A 12034-nucleotide genomic window follows, 5' to 3' on the forward strand; every position below is an offset into this window, starting at 1 on the left:
AGAGCAAGTAGGAAATGAAGCAATGATCGGTGATGAAAAAGGCTTTGGGGGAAAATATATCAAGGGCTCTTCAGGTACAGTGAAGTGCTCTGGCTCAGGAAATGTTTGCTTGCCTGATTCCAGTTAGGTTAACAGCTTTGTTTGGGGTTGTTTTTGTCTGTTTTCTTCTCTTATTCCAGCACCTTGCCCCCAGTGCTGGAGCCCAGAGTCAAACCAGCAATGTCCTGCTGAAAAATCTTGGGTAACCCTAGGAAGCCCAGCTGCTGGCAGGGCAGTGAGAGGGCAGCGACCCGGCTAGTTTGAGCACTAAGAAGGATGCTCCAACGTAGCATGACTGAGTAGCTGGGTTTTTGTAGACTAGCATTGGTGGATAGTGCGGGTTAGACAAACCCATGCTCGCAAACTTTCTGTGTACCTTACTCCATTATTTGTTTGCACAGTATTTTTTAGATGAAAGGACAAGCTGTCGTTTTGGAAAGCACTATTGTGAATCATTTGAGGAAATGAAGATGAATATAACAAGCATAGATGCAAAATGTAAATATTCCAATAAAAAGAACTGGGTGACTTTGGGTTCAGTTTAGCAATGGCATGAAAATTAATTGCATGAAGAACCTGCAGCTTTGTCAGAGGAGTTGCAACAGTTGCTAAAGTTTGTTACTTCAAGTTCCCGATCTGCTTCCTGCAGACAGTAGTGGTGTTTGTTTGCATGTGGCTTCTTGGACTGTCTTCATGAGTTTAGGTCCAGAACAGTAGATTCTGGAAGGTGAAATAATTGTGGAAATTGAGTTTTAGAGCAGTAAGTGAGATAGGGGCTAGACCCAGGAGAATTATGACTGGCAGCCAGCAGAGCCTGGTCAGACTTGCTGTCACTCACTGTCAAGAAGGAGAGAGAAATCATGATAGGGCAAGTGGCAAAAAGTTCTGGCTCTGACACTGATAACATGTGTCTGGCTGAGGTAGCAAGATGGCAGAAAGAGAATAGGACTATCATGGGCTAGTCTCAAGAGCAGCATGAATGTGAACCTTTTAAAAATGTTGAATAAAAGATTCTCAGTGGCTGGTTTTAGAGGGTGCTCCATGTATTAGATCATGCATCTATCAGCAAAGGTCCAAGTCTAGAACTTCCTCACAACACAAAGGTACTGCTACCTTGAGTTAAACCCAAGGTCTACACTGTATAAAATCTCAAAATAAGAGGCCTATCTTATTCTTCCTCAATCCTATGACTTTGAAATAAGAGAAATTTAGGGTTGGCTTTTGAACATTCCTTTACAGTACTACATGGTGAGTGACTCAGATCTCCCAAAATGGAGGAAAGATCTCTGAAAAGGGTAGGAAATATGAGCATTGAAATACCTTGCTGTTATGAGCATCTCATCAGTAAGGATTTAACGTTCTATAAATGACGATAACAGTACCAATCTTGACTTTTGGGTTGGGAAACAGAAACATGGGAAAAAGCAAAGATTTCTCTCACATCAAAGTGTAAGAACCTAACTTTGCTAACAACAGAAAACAAGTCTCCCGATTGTTGCCCTTGCCTATGAATAGTTTTGCCTCTTTAGTTGTTTACCTTTGCCTTTCACAAAATATGGATGTGAAAAGAAAACTCATTACTGGTAACAAGCCAATTAAAGATTTAAGATTCTTTCCTTTTTCTTATTTTTTAATATAAGTAAGCAGTGTAACTGTAGAATAACTTTGGCAAAGGCAGTGGATTTCAGTTGTGTCGGTGCTGGAAGGGCTGTGGATGAGGCTCCTGAAGGCCCTAGCAGTAGTGGCTATAGAAGGAGCTATTTGTACAAAACTGATAAATCACATGTCAGAGGAAATCACGTGTCAGAGGAGCTGGTTGGCAAATACTTTACCCAAGCAGTAACTTCAGTGAACTCTGTACCACAGACGTATCCTCATATGTCTCGTATATCCACATTTGAGTGCCTCTTACAGCACTCAAATTAGGCTGCTGTTGCATTTGGCCTGCTGGTGCTATTTAGAACTGATCGCAGCATATGTGAAAGCAGAATTTGCCCCTGTATTTTGAGAAAACCTTTCCGTTAATTGTGCTAAGACATAACTTATCTGTAATCAGCCCCAAAATGTGCTGCTTTGGTTCTGGGCAATTTCTGTGAATTGCAGTGGGTTTCAGAGATTTTGTCCTCATAACCGAGAGGCAGCTGTGTCCCGTTGGGACAGATTCCTGGTGGGTGCAAGTTATCAGAGCTCCGGCCACAAAACCAAAGGAGGGAGAGTAGTGCCCACCAGCCAAGGATGAATCTTGCTGGGCTAAATTTACATGTCAAGTTCTTACATACGTTGCAGCGATAACACTGATGCTGCGGCACTTGCTACGTCTCTCTCAAATAACATAAACTAGATTTCTGATTAAAAAAAGAGGAAGCTTAGTCTCCTTGCCCTGGAAAAATAAATCTGAAGCAGAAAGGATGACATCCAAGAGCCTTTCTTTGGCTCAGTAGTAAATGGTGTGTGTGGGGGTGCCAATTATATTAGCACTTTTGCAGTCTGTGAATTTGACACTTGATCAATAGACTGGAAGTGCTTCCTGCTTTTCCCCTTGTTTGGTCAGAGATGGGCTGACTTTTCTGTGCCATTCACTTAAATCAGAGCAACCACTTTAAATAACAAGCTGGGTGTTTGCATGCAAAGTAAATGCTTTGAAGCAGAACAAAGGAGATGCAGAAGGGCAAAGTAATGTATTTCTAAGAGAACTGAAACACTAAAATTTTATTTAGTTGGAGCATCTGAATAGCAGATGGTAAGGAATAAATTGAAGAATGTGAAAAGCATGTGGATGTGTCAGGGGAGCTAGTTACCAGCAGGTGAAGCGTGGGACTTATTGTAGCACAAATCATAATCCCATTCCTAAAATAGTAACAATTGTGACCCTAGCATAAATATCAGTGTCGTTATGATCTTTCCCAGTGTGTGGGCACAGGAATCGTCCTGGCCTCATTGAGAATCTCACAGCCCCGAGTAACACTCAGGTTTGTAGTTCTGGAAGGGCTGTCACAGGCCTGGAAGTGTTCAGACTAGAAATGTTTTCTGGTGCAAAACCTGTGCAGTGAGAACACAGAGGGTGTTAAAGCTGCTACTCAAAAGAGACGCAACAGGGCGAAAGGAAGAAAATAACAAGCAGCCCAGGAAAAGTCATCTTCCCTTAAAAGAAAAGTGAAGTAGCCTGATTACTGACAGGTGAGGGCCTGTTGGCACAGATTTTGGTGCATGTTGCATATATGTGCAGCTTTACGAAATTCCATGTAGATTATGTTTCCTGTGACTGCAGCACAGCAAGGACATCAGAATCTTAGAGTGACTTTCCTATTGATACTCCTAATTTATATTCATTTTTGACAGTCAGGAAAATGGTAGATAAAGCCCTGTTTGTAAGAGAGAGGTGCAAACAAGTACTTGCTGAAGCCATTTCAAGCAGTCAACAAGCTTGTATTTAGCAACACAGAGCTAGAGAAGTGTCAGGGATGCTACAACAACGTGGCCAGACACATCAGGCCTGCAGCTGCCCCTTTCAAAGCAGTATTGCGATATGAAAGAGGTTTCAAAAAGTAACTGGGAGTGGAGAGGGTTGTTGGGTTTTTCAGTATGAGAACACGATCGTTTTCCTGTTCGGTTTCATGTAGTTCACTATTCTGTTATCTTGCTCAAAATTCAGTTGAACTATTTTGACTAAATTCAAGTCTGATGGAATTGCATTACTTTGGGTGGACTTAAATTGGGTGAATTTATCCTTTTTCTTCTTGGAGATACCCTGTAGTATTTGGGATTAGAACAGTAATAGTGACGGCAACTTCTTGGTGAGCACAATTTTTTTTTTTTTAATCTGATGAATGCACTTTTCCTGTTATATTCATCATTGTATTTTCTTTATACAGGAGAAGAAAGAATATAAGGAAAGTTGCTGATGCAGATATTATTTCTTTAATGGACGCCACAGGAGTGAGAATAAGGAGAGTGGCTGTAGTGTTCAGTTTGTGGATAGGGCATACATTAACCTCAGGAACTGTGCTTTTAATCATTAGTCACAAACTTTATTTTTAAGACTGCTAACAATTAGAAGATTACACGTGCACGAAGCTGATAGCTCTACTTGCAGAGAGAGAGAGAGGTTGTGTAACTGGGCTGAGACAAGTAAAAGCTATTGTAAAAATCAAATTTGCACGTCCGTGGGGAATTATACTTTACAGTCAAAGATGTAAAGATAAATCCCTCAATTATAGATGTATGTATGGTAGAGGACTCATTTCCACCTACTGCAGCCTCCTCAGGGGTTTTCGGCATCTCTGCTTTTTAAGCTGGGTAAATTCACAGCAAATAATTTTTCTGTTCATGATCTGTGAACAGCATGCGTAATTGCTCATTCTCTCCTGCCTATGGAAGATCAGCTCTATCACTATACACTACTTAAATCTAGTGTAAGCCGTATCTTGAAGAGTTCAGCAGCTCTGTTAGATCCCCTCTGGTGGATCTGGCTGTGGCTGGGTATGGGATTGCTGCTGGCCGTTGGTCCTGCCTCTCTGGGGAAGCAGAGGGAGGAGAAGTTTGTCTAGGCCTAGCTGCAAAGTCTGGCTGCATAGCTCAGCCCACCGCCCCTGGCAGCTCCATCAAAGTCAACAGCTTTGCTCTGCTGCTCTTCAGATTGGATGCATGTCTTGTCCTGTGAGCTGTCTGGTAGAAGGCCTGCCATCTGCCCAGGAGTTAGTCGCATCTTGAACTGCTCCTTACTTGAATACGTGTCAACACTAGCACTGGGACATGGCTGAGTGTATAGTTGCCCTGCAAGGGCAGCATACCTCGATCTTGGTGAGATTTGCTTTGAAGTGGGCCAATGCTAAAAACTGAGCCAGTGCTTAAAAGTTGAGCTGGGTTGATTGGTTCTGATTTGTTCTGGTCTTCTGCTGATGTAAACTGAGGTTACAGAAATTACTGGAGCCATTCTGACTTACAGCACCTTGGGAGTTAACCATGGGATCCAATGACTTTTAATTTCCCCTGGGTTAAGCTGAGATTAACTGCATTGTAACTGGTGACTTGAGCACCTGTGTGAGATCACTGTGATAAGAGTATCTGGCTCACATATGATGTTCTCTGTTCATGAGAGGAGAGATACAACTCTTCAAATCACAAACCATCATTTTGTCTCTTAGTTTTTCGGTTTCCCGCCTCCTCCAAAGTATAACAAGCATTCCAAGCTCTTCAAACATCTTTGCAAAGCAAGGAATACACTCATGGGAACCTTAGCTTGGGTCTGACATGCCTGGACCAGAGGAGTCACCCGGTGTGTGTCCAAAGCTGTTCCTACCTTCGGCTTTCACTGCTTAATGTGACTCCTGCTGACTGAGCCTTCCCTCAGGCCCACTGTCAGTTATGGTCACAGCTCGTGTACATATTTGGCAGACATCAGTGTGTGAAGAGGGGGTTACAGCTAGGAGGGGAAGAGTACCTCAAATGGCAAAGCAGGGATAGAGACCCTACTACTTCATCTGAGAGGAGTATCCTCTTTCCCTTATTCTTCCCACTGTATTGCCTTCTTTTGTTAATGGGTCACTTCTGTGACCATGTTTGTGATGTTTTGGGGGCTTTCTGTCTTTTCACAGAGCAAAAAAAAAAAAAAAAAAAAAAAAAAAAAAGGCAAGTTTTTGGAAATAACACTTCTGGACAAATAAATGTCCAGTGTGGTGTTATAAAGAAATGTTCTTGAGAATGCTGAACTCCAAGCTTCAGTGGGGAGTGGGTAAAAATGATGACAGCTGGAGAACTGTAGATAAATGTAATACAGAAAGAAGTAAGAGGGGTTATAGCCAATTTTAGGAAGAGCCTTTACTCTTGTGCTTAACAGTAGGCCTATTATAATATTTATATCTTTAGCTGCACTGGCTTTCATGAGGCCTAATCACATACTTGAAGCTTGTATATACATTTTGTTCTCTGAAGTCCTTTCCCTTATTGGAGGTTAAAAAAAAAAAAAAAAAAAAATCACAGTGCTAGAATTTTTTTCCTTCCAAGACTGCAGCGCATTACTGTCCTGTCCTGAGATGTTTTACTTGCATCTGCAAAGTTTTGCAAGGATTTCACTGAAGTCAGTTAAATTAATCCAGGTTTTCACCTGAGGCGAGAGTTTGCAGAAGTGGACCTGCTACATCTTGTTTTCAAGTGTCCTCCCTTGTCTTCCAAACACAGGCCTTACCTGAAGGTGCCTGGGTATTTTTTGGAAGGAGGGCATAGGAGCAGGTGGCCTCTGAGGTCCTGTCCAGCCTGAACTGCTCTGTTCCTTCCTCAGGGGCTGGATTGTGATCGAGGTGTGAGGGCTGCCTGCATGAGCCAGGGTTCACCTCTGGAAGAAGCATTAGCAAATCTGATTTCTTTTCTGCTGCCACTTGTGGAGTCACAGCGATCCAGGCACTTTGTTTTGCTTTGCTCTGGAGATACTTCTTTGAGAGCCTGGCTTAAAACACAAGTGTTTAACTTTGCGTGTGCTTCTGCACGTACGAAGAAGAAACAGAGGCGAGAATAGGTCCTGTCATTAAAACAAGTCAAGAAAATAAATTTATTGTTCAGGTTCAACCACAGCTTCTCTACAGGATGGATCTAAGTTATAAATATTATTTTCTGCAGCTGTTTTATTCAGTGAAACACTAAAGATATCTATACTGCCTAAATTATCTTCATGTACAGTGTAAGTTATTTAAAGATCTGCCTATGGCCATAAATCAGGTACTCTGAAATCTAAATAACCAAAGTTAAACTCTCAATTATTTGTACCTAAATAGTTGTGACTAGGAAAAGGGACACCTGCTCAGAGAAGACTTAAACCTTATCCCTGACTGTTTTATGACTTTGGGAAGAGTAGGCTGGGGGGAAATCTATTTGTTCTGATCTAATCAGTTCTACTTTAAAAGCTGTATTCTAGCCAAACATGAGAATCTTGAGCAGAGAAAGTGAACCATCCTGATACCTCATAAACACACTAGTCTTTCCACTGTAAATTCTTCACTGTAGATTTTCCATAATGGAAGGTAACTATGGCAAATGACCTTGTAATGTACATCATCTTTGTCCCCTTCCTGTAAAAACAGAAGTTGCTCTAGTTTTCTGTTCATCGAAGCCTTTTGGCAAAGGTTGACACTGCATAGACAATCCTTCTTTGAGACTTATGGTAACGTCCAGTATTTTTAAGTCCCTTCTTAAAATGAGTTGCTCAACTATGAGGCAACTGGTAACTAGCAGGCAATCTTGAATAGCATTAATGCATTAAAATTAGGGCCTATGCATGCAGGAGATCATCAGAGTGACATCCAAAGTAGCTTTTCTCATCCAAAGGGGATTAGATGTGGCCCTACCAGTACAGATATGAAATTTGTGGTTAAAAATAGAATAGCATGTGTTCAAAACTAGTCTTATTGACTGGGAGAGGACAGGAGTCAACTTTACAGTTCAGGAAGCTCAAGAGATAAAGCAAGAGCAGAGGACCTTCTAGGTCATATTAAGGAGTACATGTCTATTACGGTATCGGAAAGGAAATCAGTGGTACACAGGAGAGCTAAAAATATTGCAGATAAATGTGGTGCAGACATCTTGTTAATTATGCACCTTTAAGCTTGGTTTGCAAATTGATCTAATAGTATTTAATCATGATTTATTTAAAGGAAAAATTAGTATTTGACTTTGAATTTTCAGCTTGATAAAAGTCACCTGCACTTCTGATCTGCTCTTACCATGGGGCTCCCATTTGGCACTTTTGGTTGTGGTTTTTGGATCAATAATGTGAGAATGTTGGACAGCATTTCTTTTTTTTCCCCATAAGACTTAAATTAGATCATGGAGTCAAGTAATATTAATTTCATGCTGGTGGGAATGTTAATAAAAGTATGAGAGGCACTTGCCTTCAGCGACAGTCAGTCTGTTGTTACTGAGCTTTTGGATTTGTAGTCAGTGGTATGTAGGGTCCATTGATCCCAGGTATATTACTCAAGTTTCTTTGAGTTTATGGGATGGTGACTAACATCAGTACTTAGACACAAGACAAGCTGGATGGAAAAAAGTCTGACCTTTTGAAATGTCTAGATAGAGCAAATTTTTTTTGGTCTGGAAAACAGTGGCTTTTGAAAAATTGGAAAGAGTTTTAGGTGTCTGCTTCTGGAAGGTGTCCTCTCTTCTGCTGTTATCCACATTCATCTATTTCTGTTTATTTTCCCTTTTGCTAGGGCAAAGTTTCTGGCTGTTACTTTTATCAAAACTTTTTGTTAATCAAGCAGTCTCGAGGCAAGGGTGTTGAAATCCTTTCAGACTGCTTGGGAAAACTTAGTATACTGATATTTTTAGTTTTTACATGTTTCTAATGCCATTTATTTTTAGAAGACAAAAGAACATGAAAATATACAGAATGTCAGAACAGGACAATTCTTCTCTTGAATTTAAGCATTCAGAAGCTGCAGTTAATCCTGAAGGTAATTCCTCATCATTGTTGAGGCGGATTTGTCTGTGATACTTCTATAAATTATAGACATACATTTGGAATTCAAATTGGACTTCAGTCCAGGAAAGATTTATTTTGATTAACATTTTCCTAGCAGCAGCTAGAAGGTTGTATGGATTATATCTAGAATCAGTTCTGGTTCCTGTTACATCTTTATAAACTGAAAATAAGTTTTGACTTTCTGACATAGCTGTCACTGGAATTTTGGTTTGCTTATTCTGAACATCAGTGGCTGATTCCTGCAAAATCCTACAGCCATGAACTCACAGCACAGGGATCTGCTGATTGAAATGCCTTGTCAAATCGTACTGCCTTGTGCACAGGTGTTAATCTGAGAAAAATATCCCATTTTGATCTTTCAGGTTCTATAGTCTTGTTGTGAGAAGTCATTACAATGATACTGGGTCTCCTTATTTTTACCCGAAAAATTGTGAAAGGTGAAAATTATTTAAATGTCTGGTTGACTCTTTAGTGACTACTACAGACCTTGCAAATCCAAAGTACCTCATTTAAAGCGGGGCTCAGTAAATGTACATGCACAGTGAAAAATTTACTCTTGAGATCTATCCTTTCTACTGTAAATTGTTTGCAGGTGGCCAGCCACTACTATAACTTTCTTTGTTGTTCAAAGTTATCGCCAAATATTTTTTTTATGTGACTCTTAGTCTCCGTGTCACTCCAAAGTATTTCAGTCAAAAATTTCAACAGTCCAGCTGGTTTCCTTAATACAGAGGTTGCTTTTGATAGGTTTCTTTCATGAACTGTAAAAATGTAAGCCTTCAAAATTTACTGTCTGGTGGCAGTGCATGTTATGACCATCCAAAATGTATTTTCTCTGAATATATTCCAATAGTCACTTAATGACCTTGCAGGTCTGACAATAAAGCTCTTTTGTCAGAACTCTCATAGGAAGTGAATGCAAAAAAGAGAAGAGAGCTGAAGTGAGGACACTTAATTATCAAAATGAACTGATTGAGCAGGAAAAATACATCTTGGATGATTTTATGCCCTTTTTTGTGCATGCTGTTACTGTTCCAATTCTACAAAGCTCCTAGGATTCTATATAGCTTATAATACATGATTCAATGGTCTTTTAACACAAGGCTGTTTGACATATAAAGATTTTGATTTGTGCTTCCCTGGAGAAATGTATGTACAGATAAAGGTTATGGATGGAGGTAAGTAGCCCTCAAATTACATTACCTTTAAAACCCGGAGAAAGTCTCTCCTTCCTTAAAAACATTGAATACGAGAGCAATAACGTTAGCTATAGAAGTCTTCAAAGCATGCCATTCTGCTGTTTGTTTAGACACATCAGTGGTGAAGGTAATGCTTACTCTTTACAGGCTATTTACTTTTCAAATAAATAAAATGGTAGAGAATTAACCCATATTTGAAAGTGTTTTAATTTATAGCATCTTATTCTAAAGTGTGGTTCGTGTTTGTCTTTGGTCTGGCTTAGTAAGCAGCTGGGAATATTAGGCAGGAGAATGTGACTGAATTGTGGTCAAGTGGCTGTATTCTTCCTTTTTTCCTTCCCTTTTCCAAATATTACTTCATTCAGAGTCTAAACTTTTCGGATATAGTGTTGTCTCATGCAATATCTATTGTCCAGTTCTTAGCCCAGTGGGCACCCAGTTTATTTTGGAACACCGAGGGGAAATAAACACCTGAAAAGGGGGGAAAAAAAAACAAAAAAAACCCCAGGTTTTTCGAAACACACTGGACATACTCGGTTTTGAGGAAAATGTTTTTCATTGCCTGTTTCCTTTAAAAAATCTCTACTTCTGTGTCTCCTCCTTTTTCCGTCAGTGGTTGTGCTGACAATTCTGGGGGTGTCTGTTTTAACTGTGTCGTAGCTGAGTTTTGTACTCTCTTCATAGCAGAGATCTGCATTTTTAGTTGCAAGTTTGGTACACATTTGTTTTGTGGAAGATCCACTCTCTGTGTTTACCAAGACATGCATTAGTTTGAGTAATAGTTAAATACCAGGTATTTAATAATTAGTTTCAGTTTTTCATTTGCCCCAGATTATCATTAAAATAGAGGTATTTCATTCTTTACATGTGGTGACAAACTTATTGAAATCTGGTACAAATTTTTCTTCTTGCAGAAATCAAGGAGTAATCCAGCTACGCCATTTACTTGGTGTGTCAAATGTAGGTGATTGTATTCGCCACAAACTTGTTTAATTCAAAAGCTCAGGTAACCCTTAGCCCATGTCACTGTGATAGCGGATGTCGTGATAGCTATCTTCTGACTGCAGCTGCTGCTGCAGCTAATGTTTGTACAAGAGGTGTATAACCGCTCCTTCATCTAAGATATCTGCACACATAATGGATTCTTATGGGTAGTTTGCTTGCCTCAGTAGGTAATTTTTAAAAGAATCTATAGCCAGAGACTCTCTTGGAGATCAGTGCTAAAAAAAATCGTGACAAAGCTTCACCAAGCACTGAAGCTGTGCTAATAGGCCCCCCTAGAGAAAGCCTTAAAATCACTAATGAGCGGAGATCTCCCTAAACTTCTGCTTTCAGATCATGCTATTTGTGTCAAAATGGTTGTCTAAACTAGTAAGTTAGCAGGAAATTTTTTGACATATTTTATACTGTTTGTTGTGGGGCAGAGCAGGCTTTTTGTTTTCCAGAACTGATAATTCTTTAGCCATCGTACTTGGGATTTTATTGGTATAAGCTGTCATTTCTGGCTTTCTTCAGGATGATTTGTGGATGCTTGTAGCATCTTTGGAAGGTGTTTTACCCTTAGATTATTGGTGTATAATCTCCACCTGAATTCCAAGTAAATACAAGAGAGACCTAAGGGTGGTGTTCTGAAAAATTCACTTCAGGTGCAGAGCAGATCCAGAATTCAAGTAATCCCTTTCCACCAGCTCATTAGTTGTCAGCACACTACTTTTACCCTGTTTCCCCTGGGTAATAGGTAGTCCCTGGAAGAGTGAAATAAGATGTCATCATCATCTTCAATTGGATTTACAGATCCATTTGTATTGTGACTGGGTGATAGGCTGGACAGTGAGGGTCCACTGACACACAGTGAGGGAGTTGTTATCCACAGGCCTCAGTGACTCAAGATTTACACTGTATAGTAGAAATGAGCTTTCAAGGTCCTGATGCTATCTTATGCCTGCCTGAGTGATCTACAGTAATGTAAAGTAAGTCATGTATAGCTTGCAAGGTTCTAAGCTCTGTCTGAATTGCTTTGATTCATCCTGCTTCAGAGGTGTCCAGTGTACCTCCAGAAAGTTCCTCTCATTGCCTGCTTTACTGTGAACTCCATCTATCTTGGGTGCTGGAACTGACCATCTCTTGGCAGTATGTCGCCTTGGTGGAAATATGTGTATTAACAGAGCCTGTAAAATAAGAACCAACTCAAGAGACTCATAATGAACTACCTCCAACTTTTTTGTGCACCATCAGTTCATTTCTGCATACTGTCAATCCTTATTTTCAGGTAGGATTAAAGACTGGGAATATTATAATGCCATGCCAGTGGGAGCGTTGTGGA

At 40.1% G+C, this 12034-nt stretch overlaps 1 long non-coding RNA gene across 1 annotated transcript in view; it reads left to right on the forward strand.

Moving 5' to 3' along the window:
• The window catches only part of LOC135327967 (uncharacterized), a 134950-nt gene that overhangs the window by 48784 nt on the left and 74132 nt on the right, over positions 1 to 12034 (forward strand). The window lies entirely within an intron of this gene.

This window comes from Dromaius novaehollandiae, chromosome 3 (genome assembly GCF_036370855.1).
Source record: "Dromaius novaehollandiae isolate bDroNov1 chromosome 3, bDroNov1.hap1, whole genome shotgun sequence".
NCBI classification, from domain to species: Eukaryota; Metazoa; Chordata; class Aves; order Casuariiformes; family Dromaiidae; genus Dromaius; species Dromaius novaehollandiae.